Here is an 11327-nt window from a genome sequence, read left to right on the forward strand (position 1 = left end):
TGTAGTTACTGGTCAACCGTGTGATGCTCCATGGTTCCACTGCTGAAATTGCAGATAAGTACTCTTGGAGACAAAAGTTCTGAAATGCGACGACATTTCTGGGTTACATTCTCACTAGTAAGCTTTGGGAGTTACAGTAAACATGCTTTGGTGCAAGGTATAAGCTACTGGTCCACCAGGTGATGCTACACGGTTCCACTGCTGACCTTGCAGATAAGTAGGCTTTGAGATTAAAGTTCTGAATTACGACGAAATATCTCATCTTCATTCTCATTAGGAAACTTCGAGAGGTACAGTAGACTTGCTTTGGTGAATCCGATTTAAGCTACTGGTCCACCAGGTGTTGCTCCATGGTTCCACTGCCGACCTTGCGGATAACTAGGCTTGGAGACAAAAGTTCTGAATTGCGACGAAATTTCTCAGTTACATTCTTATTAGGAAGCGCAGAGAGTTACAGTAGACTTGCTTTGATGCATCGGGTTAAAGCTACTGGTCCACCAGGTGAAGCTCCATGCTTCCACTGCCGACCTTGCAGATAAGTATGCTTGGAGACTCAAGTCCTGAATTGCAAAGAAATTTCTAGGTTGCTTTCTCACTAGGATGCTTCGGGAGTTACAGTAAACTTCCTTTGGTGCATCGGATTTAAGCTACTGGTCCACCAGGTGATGCTCCATGTTAACCTTTGCTGAACTTGCAGATATGTAGGCTTGGAGACTAAAGTTCGGAATGGCGACGAGATTTTTTGGTTATATTCTTACTAGGAAACTTTGAGGGTTACAGTAACGTGCTTTGGTGCATCGGATTTAAGCTACTGGTCCACCAGGTGATGCTCCATGGTATCTCTGCTGGCCTTGCAGAAAAGTAGGCTTCTACACTAAAGTTCTGAATTACGACGAAATTTCTGGGTTATATTCCCACTAGGAAGCTTCGGTAGTTACATTAAACTTACATTGGTGCATCGGCTTCAAGCTACTGGTTCAGCAGGTGATACTCCATGGTTCGTCTGCTAACCTTGCAGATAAGTAGGCTTTGAGAGTAAAGTTCTGAATAGCGACGACATTTCTGGGTTTTAATCTTACTAGGAAGCTTCGGGAGTTACAGTAAACTTGCTTTGGTCCATCGGATTGTAGTTACTGGTCAACCGTGTGATGCTCCATGGTTCCACTGCTAAAATTGCAGATAAGTACTCTTGGAGATAAAAGTTCTGAAATGCGACGACATTTCTGGGTTACATTCACACTAGTAAGCTTTGGGAGTTACAGTAAACATGCTTTGGTGCAAGGTATAATCTACTGGTCCACCAGGTGATGCTACACGGTTCCACTGCTGACCTTGCAGATAAGTAGGCTTTGAGATTAAAGTTCTGAATTGCGACGAAATTTCTGGGTTTTATTCTCACTAGGAACTTTCGGGAGTTACAGTAAACTTGCTTTGGTGCATCGGATTCTAGCTACTGGTCCACCAGGTGATGCTCCATTGTTCCACTGCTGAGAATGCAGATAAGTAGACTTGGAGACTAAAGTTCTGAAATGGGATGAAATTTCTGGGTTACATTCTCACTAGGAAGTTTTGAGAGATACAGTAAACTTGCTTTGGTCCATCGGATTTAAGCTACTGGTCCAGGTTCCACTGCAAGCTACTGGTTCCACTGCCGACCTTGAAGATAAGTATACTTGGAGACTAATGTCGTGAATTGCGACGAAATTTCTGGGTTGAATTCTCACTAGGAAGCATCGAGAGCTACAGTAAAATTGGTGTCGTGCATCGGATTGTAGCTACTGGTCCACCAGGTGAGGCTCCATTGTTCCAGTGCTGACCTTGCAGATAAGTAGTCTTGGAAACTAAAGTTCTGAATTGGTACGAAATTTCTGGTTTATATTCTCACTAGGAAGCTTCGATACTTACATAAAACTTACATTGGTGCATCGGATTCAAGCTACTGGTTCAGCAGGTGTCGCTCCATGGTTCCACTGCTGACCCTGCAGGTAAGAGAGCTTGGAGACTAAAGTCCTGAATTGCGACGAAATTTCTGGATCATATTCTCACTAGGAAGGTTTGGGAGTTACAGTGAACCTACTTTGGTCCATTGGATTCTAGCTACTGGTCCACCATGTGATGGTTCATGGTTCCACTGCTGAAATTGCAGATAAGTAGACTTGGAGACTAAAGTTCTGAAATGCGACGAAATTTCTGGGTTACATTCTCACTAGGAAGCTTTGGTAGTTACAGTAAACTTGCTTTGGTGCATCGGATTTTAGCTACTGGTCCACCAGGTGATGCGCCATGGTTCCACTGCTGAAAATGCAGATAAGTAGACTTGGGGGCTAATGTTATGAAATGGGACGAAATTACTGGGTTACATTCTCACGGGGATGCTTCGGGAGTTACAGTAAACTTCCTTTGGTGCATCGGATTTAAGCTACTGGTCCACCAGGTGATGCTCCATGTTACCTTTGCTGAACTGGCAGATATGTAGGCTTGGAGACTAAAGTTCGGAATGGCGACGAGATTTTTTGGTTATATTCTTACTAGGAAGCTTTGAGGGTTACAGTAACGTGCTTTGGTGCATCGGATTTAAGCTACTGGTCCACCAGGTGATGCTCCATGGTGTCTCTGCTGGCCTTGCAGAAAAGTAGGCTTCTACACTAAAGTTCTGAATTACGACGAAATTTCTGGGTTATATTCCCACTAGGAAGCTTCGGTAGTTACATTAAACTTACATTGGTGCATCGGCTTCAAGCTACTGGTTCAGCAGGTGATACTCCATGGTTCGTCTGCTAACCTTGCAGATAAGTAGGCTTTGAGAGTAAAGTTCTGAATAGCGACGAAATTTCTGGGTTTTAATCTTACTAGGAAGCTTCGGGAGTTACAGTAAACTTGCTTTGGTCCATCGGATTGTAGTTACTGGTCAACCGTGTGATGCTCCATGGTTCCACTGCTGAAATTGCAGATAAGTACTCTTGGAGACAAAAGTTCTGAAATGCGACGACATTTCTGGGTTACATTCTCACTAGTAAGCTTTGGGAGTTACAGTAAACATGCTTTGGTGCAAGGTATAATCTACTGGTCCACCAGGTGATGCTACACGGTTCCACTGCTGACCTTGCAGATAAGTAGGCTTTGAGATTAAAGTTCTGAATTGCGACGAAATTTCTGGGTTTTATTCTCACTAGGAACTTTCGGGAGTTACAGTAAACTTGCTTTGGTGCATCGGATTCTAGCTACTGGTCCACCAGGTGATGCTCCATTGTTCCACTGCTGAGAATGCAGATAAGTAGACCTGGAGACTAAAGTTCTGAAATGGGATGAAATTTCTGGGTTACATTCTCACTAGGAAGTTTTGAGAGATACAGTAAACTTGCTTTGGTCCATCGGATTTAAGCTACTATTCCAGCAGGTGATGCTCCATGGTTCCACTGCCGACCTTGAAGATAAGTATGCTTGGAGACTAATGTCGTGAATTGCGACGAAATTTCTGGGTTGAATTCTCACTAGGAAGCATCGAGAGTTACAGTAAAATTGGTGTGGTGCATCGGATTCTAGCTACTGGTCCACCAGGTGATGCTCCATTGTTCCACTGCTGAGAATGCAGATAAGTAGACTTTGAGAGTAAAGTTCTGAAATGCGACGAAATTTCTGGGTTACATTCTCACAAGGAAGCTTTAAAAGTTACAGTAAACTTGCTTTGGTGCTTTGGATTTAAGATACTGGTGCACCAGATGATGCTCAATGGTTCCACTGCTGACCACGAAGATAAGTAGGCTTGGAGTCTAAAGTTCTGAATTACGACGAAATTTCTCATCTTCATTCTCATTAGGAAACTTCGAGAGGTACAGTAGACTTGCTTTGGTGAATCCGATTTAAGCTACTGGTCCACCAGGTGTTGCTCCATGGTTCCACTGCCGACCTTGCGGATAACTAGGCTTGGAGACAAAAGTTCTGAATTGCGACGAAATTTCTCAGTTACATTCTTATTAGGAAGCGAAGAGAGTTACAGTAGACTTGCTTTGATGCATCGGGTTAAAGCTACTGGTCCACCACGTGAAGCTCCATGCTTCCACTGCCGACCTTGCAGATAAGTATGCTTGGAGACTCAAGTCCTGAATTGCGACGAAATTTCTAGGTTGCTTTCTCACTAGGATGCTTCGGGAGTTACAGTAAACTTCCTTTGGTGCATCGGATTTAAGCTACTGGTCCACCAGGTGATGCTCCATGGTTCCACTGCCGACCTTGAAGATAAGTATGCTTGGAGACTAATGTCGTGAATTGCGACGAAATTTCTGGGTTGAATTCTCACTAGGAAGCATCGAGAGTTACAGTAAAATTGGCGTGGTGCATCGGATTGTAGCTACTGGTCCACCAGGTGAGGCTCCATTGTTCCAGTGCTGACCTTGCAGATAAGTAGTCTTGGAAACTAAAGTTCTGAATTGGTACGAAATTTCTGGTTTAGATTCTCACTAGGAAGCTTCGATAGTTACATAAAACTTACATTGGTGCATCGGATTCAAGCTACTGGTTCAGCAGGTGTCGCTCCATGGTTCCACTGCTGACCCTGCAGGTAAGAAAGCTTGGAGACTAAAGTCCTGAATTGCGACGAAATTTCTGGATCATATTCTCACTAGGAAGGTTTGGGAGTTACAGTGAACCTACTTTGGTCCATCGGATTCTAGCTACTGGTCCACCATGTGATGGTTCATGGTTCCACTGCTGAAATTGCAGATAAGTAGACTTGGAGACTAAAGTTCTGAAATGCGACGAAATTTCTGGGTTACATTCTCACTAGGAAGCTTTGGGAGTTACAGTAAACTTGCTTTGGTGCATCGGATTTAAGCTACTGGTCCACCAGGTGATGCGCCATGGTTCCACTGCTGAAAATGCGGATAAGTAGACTTGGGGGCTAATGTTATGAAATGGGACGAAATTACTGGGTTACATTATCACGGGGATGCTTCGGGAGTTACAGTAAACTTCCTTTGGTGCATCGGATTTAAGCTACTGGTCCACCAGGTGATGCTCCATGTTACCTTTGCTGAACTGGCAGATATGTAGGCTTGGAGACTAAAGTTCGGAATGGCGACGAGATTTTTTGGTTATATTCTTACTAGGAAACTTTGAGGGTTACAGTAACGTGCTTTGGTGCATCGGATTTAAGCTACTGGTCCACCAGGTGATGCTCCATGGTATCTCTGCTGGCCTTGCAGAAAATTAGGCTTCTACACTAAAGTTCTGAATTACGACGAAATTTCTGGGTTATATTCCCACTAGGAAGCTTCGGTAGTTACATTAAACTTACATTGGTGCATCGGCTTCAAGCTACTGGTTCAGCAGGTGATACTCCATGTTTCGTCTGCTAACCTTGCAGATAAGTGGGCTTTGAGTGTAAAGTTCTGAATAGCGACGAAATTTCTGGGTTTTAATCTTACTAGGAAGCTTCGGGAGTTACAGTAAACTTGCTTTGGTCCATCGGATTGTAGTTACTGGTCAACCGTGTGATGCTCCATGGTTCCACTGCTGAAATTGCAGATAAGTACTCTTGGAGAAAAAAGTTCTGAAATGCGACGACATTTCTGGGTTACATTCTCACTAGTAAGCTTTGGGAGTTACAGTAAACATGCTTTGGTGCAAGGTATAAGCTACTGGTCCACCAGGTGATGCTACACGGTTCCACTGCTGACCTTGCAGATAAGTAGGCTTTGAGATTAAAGTTCTGAATTGCGACGAAATTTCTGGGTTTTATTCTCACTAGGAACTTTCGGGAGTTACAGTAAACCTGCTTTGGTGCATCGGATTCTAGCTACTGGTCCACCAGGTGATGCTCCATTGTTCCACTGCTGAGAATGCAGATAAGTAGACTTGGAGACTAAAGTTCTGAAATGGGATGATATGTCTGGGTTACATTCTCACTAGGAAGTTTTGAGAGATACAGTAAACTTGCTTTGGTCCATCGGATTTAAGCTACTATTCCAGCAGGTGATGCGCCATTGTTCCACTGCTGAACTTGCTGATAAGTAGACTTTGAGAGTAAAGTTCTGAAATGCGACGAAATTTCTGGGTTACATTCTCACAAGGAAGCTTTAAAAGTTACAGTAAACTTGCTTTGGTGCTTCGGATTTAAGATACTGGTGCACCAGATGATGCTCAATGGTTCCACTGTTGACCATGAAGATATGTAGGCTTGGAGTCTAAAGTTCTGAATTACGACGAAATTTCTCATCTTCATTCTCATTAGGAAACTTCGAGAGGTACAGTAGACTTGCTTTGGTGAATCCGATTTAAGCTACTGGTCCACCAGGTGATGCTCCATGGTTCCACTGCCGACCTTGCGGATAACTAGGCTTGGAGACAAAAGTTCTGAATTGCGACGAAATTTCTCAGTTACATTCTTATTAGGAAGCGAAGAGAGTTACAGTAGACTTGCTTTGATGCATCGGGTTAAAGCTACTGGTCCACCACGTGAAGCTCCATGCTTCCACTGCCGACCTTGCAGATAAGTATGCTTGGAGACTCAAGTCCTGAATTGCGACGAAATTTCTAGGTTGCTTTCTCACTAGGATGCTTCGGGAGTTACAGTAAACTTCCTTTGGTGCATCGGATTTAAGCTACTGGTCCACCAGGTGATGCTCCATGGTTCCACTGCCGACCTTGAAGATAAGTATGCTTGGAGACTAATGTCGTGAATTGCGACGAAATTTCTTGGTTGAATTCTCACTAGGAAGCATCGAGAGTTACAGTAAAATTGGTGTGGTGCAACGGATTGTAGCTACTGGTCCACCAGGTGAGGCTCCATTGTTCCAGTGCTGACCTTGCAGATAAGTAGTCTTGGAAACTAAAGTTCTGAATTGGCACGAAATTTCTGGTTTATATTCTCACTAGCAAGCTTCGATAGATACATAAAACTTACATTGGTGCATCGGATTCAAGCTACTGGTTCAGAAAGTGTCGCTCCATGGTTCCACAGCTGATCCTGAAGATAAGAAAGCTTGGAGACTAAAGTCCTGAATTGCGACGAAATTTCTGGATCATATTCTCACTAGGAAGGTTTGGGAGTTACAGTGAACCTACTTTGGTCCATCGGATTCTAGCTACTGGTCCACCATGTGATGGTTCATGGTTCCACTGCTGAAATTGCAGATAAGTAGACTTGGAGACTAAAGTTCTGAAATGCGACGAAATTTCTGGGTTACATTCTCACTAGGAAGCTTTGGGAGTTACAGTAAACTTGCTTTGGTGCATCGGATTTAAGCTACTGGTCCACTAGGTTATGCGCCATGGTTACAGTGCTGAAAATGCAGATAAGTAGACTTGGGGGCTAATGTTATGAAATGGGACGAAATTACTGGGTTACATTCTCATGGGGATGCTTCGGGAGTTACAGTAAACTTCCTTTGGTGCATCGGATTTAAGCTACTGGTCCACCAGGTGATGCTCCATGTTACCTTTGCTGAACTTGCAGATATGTAGGCTTGGAGACTAAAGTTCGGATTGGCGACGAGATTTTTTGGTTATATTCTTACTAGGAAGCTTTGAGGGTTACAGTAACGTGCTTTGGTGCATCGGATTTAAGCTACTGGTCCACCAGGTGATGCTCCATGGTATCTCTGCTGGCCTTGCAGAAAATTAGGCTTCTACACTAAAGTTCTGAATTACGACGAAATTTCTGGGTTATATTCCCACTAGGAAGCTTCGGTAGTTACATTAAACTTACATTGGTGCATCGGCTTCAAGCTACTGGTTCAGCAGGTGATACTCCATGTTTCGTCTGCTAACCTTGCAGATAAGTGGGCGTTGAGACTAAAGTTCGGAATAGCGACGAAATTTCTGGGTTTTAATCTTACTAGGAAGCTTCGGGAGTTACAGTAAACTTGCTTTGGTCCATCGGATTGTAGTTACTGGTCAACCGTGTGATGCTCCATGGTTCCACTGCTGAAATTGCAGATAAGTACTTTTGGAGACAAAAGTTCTGAAATGCGACGACATTTCTGGGTTACATTCTCACTAGTACGCTTTGGGAGTTACAGTAAACATGCTTTGGTGCAAGGTATAAGCTACTGGTCCACCAGGTGATGCTACACGGTTCCACTGCTGACCTTGCAGATAAGTAGGCTTTGAGATTAAAGTTCTGAATTGCGACGAAATTTCTGGGTTTTATTCTCACTAGGAACTTTCGGGAGTTACAGTAAACTTGCTTTGGTGCATCGGATTCTAGCTACTGGTCCACCAGGTGATGCTCCATTGTTCCACTGCTGAGAATGCAGATAAGTAGACTTGGAGACTAAAGTTCTGAAATGGGATGAAATTTCTGGGTTACATTCTCACTAGGAAGTTTTGAGAGATACAGTAAACTTGCTTTGGTCCATCGGATTTAAGCTACTATTCCAGCAGGTGATGCCCCATTGTTCCACTGCTGAACTTGCTGATAAGTAGACTTTGAGAGTAAAGTTCTGAAATGCGACGAAATTTCTGAGTTACATTCTCACAAGGAAGCTTTAAAAGTTACAGTAAACTTGCTTTGGTGCTTCGGTTTTAAGCTACTGGTGCACCAGATGATGCTCAATGGTTCCACTGCTGACCATGTAGATAAGTAGGCTTGGAGACTAAAGTTCTGAATTACGACGAAATTTCTCATCTTCATTCTCATTAGGAAACTTCGAGAGGTACAGTAGACTTGCTTTGGTGAATCCGATTTAAGCTACTGGTCCACCAGGTGTTGCTCCATGGTTCCACTGCCGACCTTGCGGATAACTAGGCTTGGAGACAAAAATTCTGAATTGCGACGAAATTTCTCAGTTACATTCTTATTAGGAAGCGAAGAGAGTTACAGTAGACTTGCTTTGATGCATCGGGTTAAAGCTACTGGTCCACCAGGTGAAGCTCCATGCTTCCACTGCCGACCTTGCAGATAAGTATGCTTGGAGACTCAAGTCCTGAATTGCGACGAAATTTCTAGGTTGCTTTCTCACTAGGATGCTTCGGGAGTTACAGTAAACTTCCTTTGGTGCATCGGATTTAAGCTACTGGTCCACCAGGTGATGCTCCATGGTTCCACTGCCGACCTTGAAGATAAGTATGCTTGGAGACTAATGTCGTGAATTGCGACGAAATTTCTGGGATGAATTCTCACTAGGAAGCATCGAGAGTTACAGTAAAATTGGTGTGGTGCATCGGATTGTAGCTACTGGTCCTCCAGGTGAGGCTCCATTGTTCCAGTGCTGACCTTGCAGATAAGTAGTCTTCGAAACTAAAGTTCTGAATTGGCACGAAATTTCTGGTTTATATTCTCACTAGGAAACTTCGATAGTTACATAAAACTTACATTGGTGCATCGGATTCAAGCTACTGGTTCAGCAGGTGTCGCTCCATGGTTCCAATGCTGACCCTACAGATAAGAAAGCTTGGAGACTAAAGTCCTGAATTGCGACGAAATTTCTGGATCATATTCTCACTAGGAAGGTTTGGGAGTTACAGTGAACCTACTTTGGTCCAGCGGATTCTAGCTACTGGTCCACCATGGGTTGGTTCATGGTTCCACTGCTGAAATTGCAGATAAGTAGACTTGGAGACTAAAGTTCTGAAATGCGACGAAATTTCTGGGTTACATTCTCACTAGGAAGCTTTGGGAGTTACAGTAAACTTGCTTTGGTGCATCGGATTTAAGCTACTGGTCCACCAGGTGATGCGCCATGGTTCCACTGCTGAAAATGCAGATAAGTAGACTTGGGGGCTAATGTTATGAAATGGGACGAAATTACTCGGTTACATTCTCACGGGGATGCTTCGGGAGTTACAGTAGATTTCCTTTGGTGCATCGGATTTAAGCTACTGGTCCACCAGGTGATGCTCCATGTTACCTTTGCTGAACTTGCAGATATGTAGGCTTGGAGACTAAAGTTCGGAATGGCGACGAGATTTTTTGGTTATATTCTTACTAGGAAACTTTGAGGGTTACAGTAACGTGCTTTGGTGCATCGGATTTAAGCTACTGGTCCACCAGGTGATGCTCCATGGTATCTCTGCTGGCCTTGCAGAAAAGTAGGCTTCTACACTAAAGTTCTGAATTACGACGAAATTTCTGGGTTATATTCCCACTAGGAAGCTTCGGTAGTTACATTAAACTTACATTGGTGCATCGGCTTCAAGCTACTGGTTCAGCAGGTGATACTCCATGGTTCGACTGCTAACCTTGCAGATAAGTAGGCTTTGAGACTAAAGTTCTGAATAGCGACGAAATTTCTGGTTTTTAATCTTACTAGGAAGCTTCGGGAGTTACAGCAAACTTGCTTTGGTCCATCGGATTGTAGTTACTGGTCAACCGTGTGATGCTCCATGGTTCCACTGCTGAAATTGCAGATAAGTACTCTTGGAGACAAAAGTTCTGAAATGCGACGACATTTCTGGGTTACATTCTCACTAGTAAGCTTTGGGAGTTACAGTAAACATGCTTTGGTGCAAGATATAAGCTACTGGTCCACCAGGTGATGCTACACGGTTCCACTGCTGACCTTGCAGATAAGTAGGCTTTGAGATTAAAGTTCTGAATTGCGACGAAATTTCTGGGTTTTATTCTCACTAGGAACTTTCGGGAGTTACAGTAAACTTGCTTTGGTGCATCGGATTCTAGCTACTGGTCCACCAGGTGATGCTCCATGGATCCACTGCTGACCTTGCAGATAAGTAGGCTTTGAGACTAAAGTTCTGAAATGGGATGAAATTTCTGGGTTACATTCTCACTAGGTATTTTTGAGAGATACAGTAAACTTGCTTTGGTCCATCGGATTTAAGCTACTATTCCAGCAGGTGATGCGCCATTGTTAAACTGCTGAACTTGCAGATAAGTAGACTTTGAGAGTAAAGTTCTGAAATGCGACGAAATTTCTGGGTTACATTCTCACAAGGAAGCTTTAAAAGTTACAGTAAACTTGCTTTGGTGCTTCGGATTTAAGATACTGGTGCACCAGATGATGCTCAATGGTTCCACTGCTGACCATGAAGATAAGTAGGCTTGGAGTCTAAAGTTCTGATTTACGACGAAATTTCTCATCTTCATTCTCATTAGGAAACTTCGAGAGGTACAGTAGACTTGCTTTGATGCATCGGGTTAAAGCTACTGGTCCACCAGGTGAAGCTCCATGCTTCCACTGCCGACCTTGCAGATAAGTATGCTTGGAGACTCAAGTCCTGAATTGCGACGAAATTTCTAGGTTGCTTTCTCACTAGGATGCTTCGGGAGTTACAGTAAACTTCCTTTGGTGCATCGGATTTAAGCTACTGGTCCACCAGGTGATGCTCCATGGTTCCACTGCCGACCTTGAAGATAAGTATGCTTGGAG

The sequence above is a fragment of the Schistocerca gregaria genome, chromosome 6 (genome assembly GCF_023897955.1).
Source record: "Schistocerca gregaria isolate iqSchGreg1 chromosome 6, iqSchGreg1.2, whole genome shotgun sequence".
Taxonomy (NCBI): domain Eukaryota; kingdom Metazoa; phylum Arthropoda; class Insecta; order Orthoptera; family Acrididae; genus Schistocerca; species Schistocerca gregaria.